This window comes from Carcharhinus amblyrhynchos, chromosome 27 (assembly GCF_965287045.1).
Source record: "Carcharhinus amblyrhynchos chromosome 27, sCarAmb.v2.hapA, whole genome shotgun sequence".
NCBI classification, from domain to species: domain Eukaryota; kingdom Metazoa; phylum Chordata; class Chondrichthyes; order Carcharhiniformes; family Carcharhinidae; genus Carcharhinus; species Carcharhinus amblyrhynchos.
The window spans coordinates 2,477,866-2,490,171 of record NC_137350.1 but is presented as its reverse complement, the minus strand read 5'-3'; the positions used below and the strand labels follow the sequence as shown (position 1 = coordinate 2,490,171).

Here is a 12,306-nt window from a genome sequence, read left to right as displayed (position 1 = left end):
GTTTAGAACTTTATCCATACTACTATAGTGATTTGACATTACAAGTTTAGTGTTAATGCAAAGCTGTTTCAGCGTCATAAGTAGTCATAGATATCATAGAATCCTAGAATGCAAAAAGAGGCCATTCAGCCCATCGAGTCTGAACCGACCACAATCCCACCCAGGCCCTATGTGCATAACCCCATGCATTTATCCTGACGCTAAGGGACAATTTAACATGGCCAATCCACCTAACTCACACACCTTTGCAATGTGAGAGGAAACCGGAGCACCTGGAGGAAATCCACGCAGAAATGGGGAGAATGTGCAGACTCCATGCAGACAGTGACCCAAGCCAGAAATTGAACCTAGGTCCTGGCACTGAGAGGCAGCAGTGCTAACCATTGTACCACCACGCCACCCACCTTAGTGTGTTAAGATTTGAATAAACTCCAAAATAGAGTGAGATTTGCTATTTTAAAGTTTGCGTCCAGATTTGGACTTGCATGCTGATTGCTGTGCCGGTGCAAAGTGGAGCTGCTTCATCCTGACACTCCAATCATAATGCACCCTTAAACATGTTTTTTGCTTTTGCAAAAGGCTTTTGCACAACAGAAAATTTGATGCCAAGATACTAAAGATGAGGAACTCCTCTCTTCAGTTCTCTTTTGTTTCTTGTTCATCTTGTTGCTATATTAGAGTTGAGGAAATTAAACCAGTTCGGGTTTGTGTTGTGAGTCCTTTTATGTAAAGGTGACAACACCAGCAATCCTAGAGTTTTCAATGCTTTGTGAAATAATTGAATTAATTATCAAGGTAAGCATATAAAATTACCTGAAATCTGGAAAGATTGAACAGGCTGGGGCTCTTAGGAGATTTGCCCTGCAGGCAGCGCATACAAGAAATAAGTTTTAAAGTTTATTTATTAGTCACAACTAGGGTTTCCATTAACACTGCAATGAAGTTACTGTGAAATTCCCCTAGTCTCCACACTCTGGCGCCTGTTCAGGTCAGTGCACCTAACCAGCATGTATTTCAGACTGTGGGAGGAAACTGGAGGAATCCCACGCAGACGTGGGGAGAATGTGCAAACTCTACATGGACAGTGAACCAAGCCAGGAAACAAACCCAGGTCCCTGGCACTGTGAGACATTACAGTGCCAGGGACTCACAGTGCTAGGCGCTGTGAGGCAGCAGTGCTAACCACTGTGCCACCGTGCCACCCACAACTTAATTTTATGAGGCAAATGTCACAAGTAGCGAACCCACAATTTGCCAATTGGAAAAGTATTTCATTCTATGGCATTAGTGTACTCCCTCTTAGAGACAATTCATCAAAAACACATTTTTAAATTATTAACACATCAAATCACACAATTTTCACCCCTCCCTAGTTAGGTTAACTGCTCTTTATTATGGTTTGTTATTATGGGAAATGCATATAGGTCTAAAGTGTTTGTTTCTGTGTTGCACTAAGTATCAATGCCAGTGTATATGGTCCACATGAGCCTTTCCCACCCTCTGACATTCTACCAATCTCTGGTTAAAGGACTTTCTCCTGAATTCCTTATTAGTTTGCTCGAAACTAACTTGTATTGACAGCTCCTAGTTCTGGTCTCACTTGCAAGCAGAAACATCTTCACTAAGTCCACCCTATCAAACTCCCCCTCAAACTTAAAGTTCTCTGTCAGGTATGAGGAATTGGCTAACGTGGAGTAGTTGAAATGAATAGTATAGATATATGAAAAGAGAATCTAGGTAAGCATTTGAGAGAAAAGGGAATAGAGGATTTTAGTGATAGAGGTACATGTGGAAGGTTGGGAGAAAGTTCAGGTGGTACTGTACATCCTGTGTAAATCTATGAGTTTGTGTAATGGAGAAGAATATGATAATGGTGTTTGTCCATCCCCGATGAAACAATTACTGGATGGATTTTGCCACTTACAGAAATGTTGCTTGGAAATAGAGACTTTCAGTTGAAAGGATATATTGGATAGGCTAAGATTATATTCTTTGGAACAGAGGATGTTTAAGGGGAGATCGAATTAGATAGATTGGATAGGGAGGACTTAGTTCCCTTAGCAGAGTGGCCTACAACGAGAAGGTATAGATTTAGAGGGGGTTTGGGAAGAAATGTTTTCATCCCAAGTCTGGTGGGTGTTTGGAGTTGACTGCCGAAAGAATGATAGAAGCACAAGTTCACATCATATTTAACAAGAATACTTCCAATTTATTTGGGAAATTTGCATACCACTGGCAGAGCCAGCTTATTCCCACTCCTGATTGCTGTTGGGAAAGTGATGGTGAGCCACATTCTTGAATTGCTGCAGTCCATGTGGTGCAGTTACACCCAGTGTTTTAGGGAGGGAGTTCCAGGATTTTGAAAGTGAAGGAATGGTGATGTAATTCCAAGTTAGGATGGTGTGTGCTTTTGAGGGGATCTTGCAGATGCTGGGGTTTATAAGAGCAGTCAAGCAAAATGTTGAGCTGAGTTTCAGGATTGCTGTGGGTGAGACACAAGCTGTGCTACTCGGGGCTTGTTCGGGTGATTTAATATTTTTCTTGTACACAGTATTTATGTTATATACAGCAATTTATTTTGCATGTTATTCCAGCTAGGAAAGCAGAATGCTGCACATATAAGCTACAACAGTTCAGTTTGTACATTGGTTTTTCCATTCAAGAAATAGCCAAGGTAATCTCACTCTACCATTAACACTGAATCTGATGAGAATCCATGGTTAACATAAAGTCACTTCACTTAAAGCCTCAATCTGCAGGAACTCTACCACAACTTTGAGAGGACTTACTGTATACTACTGCCCACTACTTCTGGTGGAATAAGATATAGTAAGAAGTCTCACAACATCAGGTTAAAGTCCAACAGGTTTATTTGGTAGTAAACACCACTAGCTTTCAGAACGCTGTTCCTTCGTCAGGAGAGTTCTGATCACAAACAGGGCATATAAAGGCACGCACAGTTTACAGACTACTGATTAGAATGTGAGGTTTTACAACTAATCTGCTATTCAAGTCTTAAAGGGGCAGACAATGTGAGTAGAGATAGCATTAAACATAGGTTAAAGAGATGTGTATTGTCTCCAGACAGGACAGTTAGTGAGATGTTGCAAGTTCAGGCAAGTCATGGGGGTTACAGCTAGTGTGACATGAACGCAAGATCCCGGTTGAGGCCGTCCTCATGTGTGCGGAGCTTGGCTATCAGTTTCTGCGCTGTCGTGTGTCGTGAAGGCCACCTTGGAGAACGTTTGCCCGAAGATCAGAGGCTGAATGCCCATGACCACTGAAGTGTTCGCCAACAGGAAGAGAATAGCCTTGCCTGGTGATAGTCAAGCGGTATTTATCCGTTGTCATAACGTCTGCATGGCCTCCCCAATGTACCATGCCTCGGGACATCCTTTCTTGCAGTGTATCAGGTAGACAATGTTGGCCGAGTTGCAGGAGTATGTACCATGTACCTGATGGATGGTGTTCTTACGTGAGATAATGATGTCTGTGTCGATGATCCGGCACATCTTGCAGAGGTTGACAATGCTGCGATAATGGTCTGTTTGAGGTCGTGCGGTTGTTCGAAGGCAAGAAGTGGGGGTGTGGGGATGGCCTTGGCAAGATGTTCGCCTTCATCAAACTACCCAGCCTTCAGGAGAACAGTGACTATGACACCACACAACCCTGCTACAGCAACCTCTGCAAACACGCCGGATCATTGACACAGATGCCATCATTTCACATGAGAACACAATCCACCAGGTACATGGTACATACTCTTGCAACTCGGCCAACATTGTCCATCCGCTACGCCACAGGAAAGGATGTCCTGAGGCATGGTACTTTGGGGAGACCATGCAGACGCTACGACAACGGATGAATGAACACCACTCGACAATCACCAGGCAAGACTGTTCCCTTCCTGTTGTTGTGAGACTTTTTACTGTGTTTACCCCAGTCCAACACCGGCATCTCCACATCATGACTACCAGGAATGGCGATGGAGGAATTTCATTGTTTGTTATGACTTGTTGAGCCTTACTACGTAAGGCTGTTGCTTGGCTGACCTGTGGGACAACTCTCCCAATTTTGGCATTTTCGTAGATTTTAGGGACTTTGATAGGTTGACTGGGCAGGATTGCGTTTGTTGTTTCTGTTAACTAGGCAGTCTGTCCGATTTTATCCTTTCTTAACTTTGCTGTAGTGGTTTGGTGCAAGTCTCTTTTGGACTGTTTCAGGGACAGTTAAGAATCAAGCACATCGCTGAGAATCTGGAGTCACATGTTGACCAGATCAGGTAAGGACAGTAGATTTCTTTCATTGAAGGATGATACTGAACCCAGATTGATTTTTAATGACAATCTTTTAATTTCATTATACTGAGTTTTATTCCATATTTATTAACTAATTTAAATTCTCCTGACTGTAGTAGCAGAGTTTGATCTCGTGTCCTTGGAACATTGTCTCATCCTGTGGGTTTCTGAGACACATTAACTTGCTGGGCTCTGACCCAAGAGCTGCAAAGTGGGATTGGGCTGGATAACTTTTTCTCTGCTGAAGTGTATGTGATGGGCTGATTGGTCGCCTACTGTGTTATACATGTTCTGTTTCTAATCGTGTTTGTTTTTGATTGATCACCTCACCTACTTTTTGCCTGACGTTGACAGCTTTGGTTTGACCCTAAATAGTGGTTTTGGATTTCTGGCTTCCTGCGTAATACTATAAGGCCAAATCTGAAGTTGCCACCCAAAAGATTTTTCTTGCATATTTTCACCTTGTTATGAACTTGAGTCTACTATGGTTCAGTGGTGATATTTGCCTGCAGAAACTATTTGAGTATTTTAATTTTCTGAGAATTGGTTGCATTGTCCTGTGAGTACCTTTGTTTGAATGCAAAGTGCAACAAAAAAAAACACCTTTTGAGCTGAACTGGATATTACAGCTTTCAAATGTATTTTTTCAGTTTAACAGAAAGTCACAGAGCAGACAGTTAGTAAGACTAATCAAAAAAGTGGGTTACTTCCACCTTCCATACAGCAGATTATGAAATCTTAATCAAAATTTTCTTTCACATGTTCTATTTAGAATATGGCAAAATTGGCACAGAAAACATAATTAAAACAAAGAGGTTAATTGTGCTTAATTAATGGTTTGTGGACAGAGGGTGTGATTTGGGTAGCAGGTGGGGTTTGAATGATTGTGGCATTGTGAGATTGACCCGGGAAGTTCAGTGCAATATGGAAATTGAATTCTAGTTGTGAAGCTTACAAATGAATTTCTCCAAAAAGGTACATAATTTCCTGAACGGGAATAGGCTTGAAAATGGTAGCGATAGAGATCATCTTTCAGTGTATGAAATGTGATGATATCTGTGTTGGCAGGGCAATGGAAAGAAAGGCACCTGTGGAGAGCAACTGGCTAGCTGAAATAATGGAGATATAAATATAAGTCTGCCAAATGTAATTGATTAAGAATGGTGATCACTCATTTTAGTTTAAAAATGTAACCTGTTTTAGGATCTATCATTCTTAAAAATAAGCACAGTGTTGCAAGTTTGAATGAGTTTGCAATCTTTATCATTCTTGCTAAACTTAGATGTCATTTCTAACATTTCCCAGATGTTGACAAGTGTGGAATGTCCTGAGTTTTACTTAGAAGGTCAAGGAGACATTTTGTAGAGCATTCCCTTGAGATTAAGTATAGCAGAATCCATAATGGCAAATTTTAAATGGTCTGTGGCTTTATGGAGCAAATAATATTTTTTGTAACTTTCATTTTCAAGTGATTAGGATATGGCATTGTAGTTTCTGCCTTCTAATACAGACTATTTTAAACACAGTATTACTGTGAACCCTCCAAAAAGGACTTAGTTAGGTTGTATATTGGGCTTGTTTTTTTCCTTCTAAAATATTCTTTTTGTCTTTTCCTTGGAACCAGGCTTACATTTTTTCAAAGAATAGTTGCTAGCTCAAGAAGAGAAGACTTTCTGATATTGCCTATAAACAAAACTTCGTCAAAGAATGCTAGTTTGTGAAACTGATGTGGGATAATAATATTGCTGTTTACTTAAGCTATGTGCAGATTACATAATGTAAAAACATACATTGCAAATCCACAACTACGCATTCAGTAAAATTAATGCATAGAAAATTGTGAGGTAGGAATCATATATCTGCAGTATATGCTCATTGTGTGTGTAAGGAGTAACACAGTTGTAGTTTTACCCAAGTGTACAAGTTAGTCACACATTAACGGTGTGTTGTGTTAAAGGATACTCCAAAGGATTTTGTTGCTTGTCTGATCAGGTAGCCATTTCTTTAGATAATAATTGGAATTCTGCCCTCATCCCCGTGCATTCGGATGATAGAAATTAGTTATTATTGACTTTTGGGAACGAACTGAGTATAACTGCAAAGGATCTGGACTTCACGCCAAAGGCAGTGAGGGATTGATTAGTCCTAGATGCTCATTTTAATTTTATTTCCAAGCAGCAGTAGTGATCTAGAGATCCATGGCAGACGGATATACATAAACAAAAGATCAGAAAATGCTGCAGTTAAAAGAGTCGGAGAGGACCCTGAGATCCTATAGAGATTTCTGTTTTCAACCATTTTTACTTGTGTTTGTAAGGAATTGTGTAAAGAATTGCATTTGTAATTTTAACCTGATTTATGATGAGCATCCTGTGTGCTTTTGATCTGGGAGAGATTATCTCGTAAAAGAGTAATTATGAATGAGTTGTGGTATATTAATTCATGCACTGTACTCCTAAATTGTCAAACTTAAATCACTGTATCCACTGCAAACTTAACTCTTAAAGTGCCCACCCCTGTCTAACTTCAGCATCTCCACATCACTTAAATCATAGAATGAGTGAAACCTGTGCTTTGAAACTTGCATGTTACAGAGAACATCAATAAAATGTGATAGGTAAGGGTCCAAATTGTAGCAGCCACATGTCAGAGATCATCATTCCATAAAGTAAATTTGACATTGCTTTACATCATATTAAAGGTTGTTTAGGACTGCAACACACTCATGACAGATGATTGCTCCATGGCAACAATGTCAGGTTGTAGTGCGTCATAAAAATAGCTTGTTAATTGAGATGCTTTCCTGCTAATTACAACTCAACAAATAAAGAGTTTTGGAATCGGGCCGTGTGACTTATTAGAATCTAATAATGGCCTTTATGAATTGTCAGTTAAAATTTATTTCCTTGGAGATACATGTAGAAAAGACTGGTGATGGCTGATGGTCTTTTAGTAAATTGATTGAAGGAGGTTTATACATCATACCTGGATCTGAATTTAGAATGAAAAGTCAAGGTTGGACACCCACTGGAACAAAGTTGTTGCATTCCACATATTTTAGATGGTCTGTGGCTTTATGGAGCAAATAATTTTTTTTGTAACTTTCATTTTCAAGTGATTAGGATATGGCATTGTAGTTTCTGCCTTCTAATACAGACTTTTTTAAACACAGTATTACTGCGAACCCTCCAAAAAGGACTTAGTTAGGTTGTATATTGGGCTTGTTTTTTTCCTTCTAAAATATTCTTTTTGTCTTTTCCTTGGAACCAGGCTTACATTTTTTCAAAGAATAGTTAATATTTAAGTCATCCATGTCTCTGTCAGCGAGGTTGAATTAGGACTCTATTTTCCTTTTTGAACTTGATAGGCTCTGTGGAATGTATCCCTCTTTTTATTCCGTGACATAGCAGCACTAACAGTATTTTACAATAGTGTAAAAACAGAACAGCATTTTAAAACAATGAGGTAATGGAGCTATGGTGAGATGCCAGTTATGTTTTGCTTTGTGCTGGCTATTGATGGATCAAGTGTGCAGTAGGTTCAACAGATCATTAACACGGCAGACTAGAATGCATAATATTCAAGGTAGCTTTACAAGGGCTGACTCTTGGAGGTTATACAAGGTGAGTGCAGTGAGTGCTGACATGGCCTGTGTCATTAACAATATTAGGAAGTGATTTCATCTGGCAGCAGTCATCACCTATATCTCCGAATAAAAATAAGCCTGCACTGAATTGTAAAATAACCTGGGAGGTTCAGCAGACACCTGGTGATTTGAGTCCTGTATGGTTTTATATGACTTGGAAAAAGGCACGACACTGAGGTCATAAATTAACATTTCTCACTTGTAATGGGAAGAAACTGATTTTGTATGATTTGTCTCAGTACGTGGTTTCCAGTGATTGTATAGAATTCAGCATGCACTCATATTCCAGCTACTGGTCACAGACTACTGTCTGTGAGGGTGGTGTAATCTGGCACCTCGAAGTTACAGTATTGACAGCACACACTGTGGGTCGCATTGAGGTCCACTCTGTTAATTGTGAAACTTATTTTAAATGGTAGGCGAGTTAAGGCTGAAGCCTTTACCTAAAATATAGGTTGAAATGTAAATGAATGAAGTGCCGAGGGGGTCAGCAAACCACCTGGGTGCTTTTTAAGAGCATGCTTTAACTGAGTTAGAGATTACACCACCCTTTGTGGATTCAACCTTATGAGCCTCCATCCTGAGGGAGCTATTCTCTTCTTGGCTTATATGTGCTTGAGTCCTCAGGATCTTGCACCTGAGGTGTACTGCTAATTTTGCCTTGATGCACTCCAGTGAAAAAATGGTCTCTTTCAAGAAGAAAGGAGCAATTTTACTGTAGCTTAATTGCTTGATTTTACTGTCAGTTTGCTTAATGTAGCAACTTAAACCCAGCAGTATTGTAAATTATAGTCTTGTTGCTGGTAAAATTGTACATTTTAGGAGTTCTGTTTACTTGATGTTGATAGTGATGGCGTTGTTACAATAATCTCAGCAAATTCTGAGAGTCAGAGAAGTTACACTGCAAATGCTGGGTGGCAGATGATTAAATCATTAGTGACTGTTTTGACTGAATTCTGAATATGTGAATTGAGCACTACAGTGAGGTTAATAGAAGAATCACGGAAGTGTGTAATAAAAGTTGAAAATGATCTGTAACCGCTAGGCTAGGAAATAACTTACAGTATTCTTACAGTATCCAGGGTTTTGCATGTGTACTGGGTATCAGTAGACAATTTGAACAATCTCTTTGGTACAGCATGGATATTGAGAATGAGATCGTTATAACCTAAATAAAGTGAGTACAATATTGGAATAGTAAGCTTTGTTGCTTTTTTTTTGGTAATGTGAAAGTTATAGAACATAGAATATTACAGCACAGTACAGGCCCTTCAGCCCTCAATGTTGTGCCGAGCTATGTCCAATCCCAAGATCAAGCTATCCCACTCCCTATAATTTTGGTGTGCTCCATGTGCCTATCCAATAACCGCTTGAAAGTTCCTAAAGTGTCAGACTCCACTATCACAGCAGGCAGTGCATTCCACACCCCAACCACTCTCTGAGTGAGAATGTACCTCAGACATCCCTCCTATATCTCCCACCACGAGCCTTATAGTTATGCCCCCGAGTAACAGCTACATCCACCCGAGGAAATAGACTGGATGTGCAGAGACTATCAATCCCTCTCATCATCTTATAAACCTCTATTAAGCTGCCTCTCATCCTCCTCTGCTCCAAAGAGAAAAGCCCCAGCTCCCTCAATCTTTCCTCATAAGACCTACCCTCCAAACCAGGCAGCATCCTAGTAAATCCCCTCTGCACTCTCTCCATTGCTTCCACATCCTTATAGTGAGGCGACCAGATCGGAACACTTTGTTCAAATAGCACAATATTCCAAATGTGGTCTCACTAATGTCTGGTATAGTTGCAGCATAACCCCACGGCTCTTAAACTCAAACCCCCTGTTAACAAACGCTAACACACAATAAGCCTTCTTCATGCCTCTATCCACTTGAGTGGCAACCTTCAGAGATCTGTGGATATAAACCCCAAGATCTCTCTGTTCCTCCACATTCTTCAGAACCCTGCCATTGACCCTGTCATCTGCATTCAAGTTTGTCCTACCAAAATGAATCACCTCACACTTATCAGGGTTAAACTCCACCTGCCACTTTTTGGCCCAGCTTTGCATCCTATCAATGTCTCTTTTCAGCCTGTAAGAGCCCTCCACCTCATCCATTACTCCACCAATCTTGGTGTCATCAGCAAATTTATTAACCCACCCTTCAGCCCCCTCTTCCAAGTCATTGATAAAAATCACAAATAGCAGAGGACCCAGCACTGACCCCTGTGGTACACCACTGGTTACTGGCCTCCAGTCTGAAAATTTTCCTTCCACCACCACTCTCTGTCTTCTATGAGACAGCCAGTTACTTGTCCAATTGGCCAAATTTCCTTCTATCCCACACATTCTTATCTTCTTCATGAGCCTACTGTGGTGAACCTTATCAAACACCTTACTAAAATCCATTAATACAACATCAACTGCTCTACCTTCGTCCACACACTGAGTTGCCTCCTCAAAGAATTCAATCAAATTAGTGAGGCAGGACTTATCCCTCATGAAACCGTGATGACTATCCCAGATTAAGTGGCATCTTTCCAAATGGTCATAAGTCCTATCTCTCAGGACCCTTTCCATTAACTTAGCGACCACCAAAGTAAGACAAATCTGGCCTATGAAATTTTAGTGTTTTTAAAGCAGAGCATGACTAATGTGCTCTGCTATTGGTGTGGAGAAATTGTTGGCAGCCTTGCATTGTCAAATGTAGCTGTGCTTACAGACTAACTGGTTGAAAGATGCCAGTTTGGTCTCAAATTTATTTCCTTTGGCTTGCTGCCTGCAGTGTTATGCAACTAAATACACATTGGTTGTTTATTATTGCAAAGTTCTGTAGTTTGCTGGAATGCAATTGCTATTTGAACAAATGTACTTGTCATTACTTTCTTCAAGATAATTTTCGTGCTTACTGCTATGGAGCTTCTCAGTCTCTGGCGAATTCTTCTTCAAAGTATTTATTCTTAATGTAAAGGTGAATGGTTGATTGCAAACAGGGAGTACAGTATGACTGTCAGGCATCACACAGGTGTCTGATTTTATTTTTGCCCTGTGTTTATGACCACTGCTCTTCCCGAAAGTGAATAGATTACAATTGCAAAGATGGCCGTTTCTTTTTTTCACTCTAGGAGACAGAGGGGAACTGGTGGGTGTGGTGTTTTTAGATTTCCAGAAGGCGTTCAATAAGGTGCCTCACAAAAGATTGCTGCAAAAGGTTAGGGTGCATGGAGTTGAAGGTAAGGTGTGAGCGTGGATAAAGGATTGGTTATCTAATAGGAAGCAGAGAGTTGGAATCAATGGGTGCTATTCTGGTTGGCAATTGGTGACTAGTGGAGTGCCACAGGGATCGGTGCTGGGGCCTCAACTGTTTACCACTTACATAGACGATCTGGAGGAGGGGGCTGAGTGTAGGGTAACAAAATTTGCTGATGACACGAAGATGAGTGGAAAAGCAAATTGCGTGGAGGGTGTGGAAAGTCTGCAGAGAGATCTGGATAGGCTAAGCGAGTGGGCGAGGACCTGGCAGATGGAGTATAACGTTAGCAAGTGTGAGGTTATCCACTTTGGTAGAAATAATATTATTATTTAAAGGGATTATTATTTAAAGGGTGAAAAGCTACAGCATGCTACGGTGCAGGGGGACCTGGGGGTCCTTGTGCACGAATCCCAAAAACCCAGTCTGCAGGTGCAGCAGGTGATCAAGAAGGCGAATGGAATGTTGGCCTTTGTAGCAAGGGGGATAGAATATAAAAGTAGGGAGGTCTTGCTGCAACTGTACTGGTGAGGCCGCAGCTGGAGTACTGTGTACGGTTTTGGTCGCCGCATTTGCGAAAGGATATATTGGCCTTGGAGGGAGTGCAGAGGAGGTTCACTAGGCTGATACTGGAGATGAGGGGGTTAGCCTACGAGGAGAGATTGAATAGACTGGGTCTGTACTCGTTGGAGTTTAGAAGAATGAGGGGGGATCTTATAGAGACATATAAGATAATGAAGGGGCTAGATAGGGTTGAGGTAGAGAGATTCTTCCTGCTTAGAAAGGATAGCAGAACTAGAGAGCACAGCCTCAAAATAAGGAGGTGGGGGAGGCAATTTAGATTGGAGTTGAGGAGGAACTTCTTCACTCAAAGGGTGGTGAGTCTCTGGAATTCTCTGCCCATTGAAGTGGTGGAGGCTACCTTGCTGAATATATTTAAGTCATGGGTAGATAGGTTTCTGATAGGGGAATTAAGGGTAATGGGGTGAAAGCAGGAAAGTGGAACTGATCCACTTCAGATCAGCCATGACCTTATTGAATGGCGGGGCAGGCTGGAAGGGCTAGATGGCCTACTCCTGCTCCTATTTCTTATGTTCTTATGTTCTTAGAT

At 40.9% G+C, this 12,306-nt stretch overlaps 1 protein-coding gene across 4 annotated transcripts in view; it reads left to right on the top strand.

Annotated features, from left to right (window-relative positions):
* The window catches only part of LOC145359270 (protein TANC2-like), a 1,038,666-nt gene that overhangs the window by 650,634 nt on the left and 375,726 nt on the right, over nt 1–12,306 (top strand). The gene's annotated exons all lie outside the window — the stretch shown is intronic.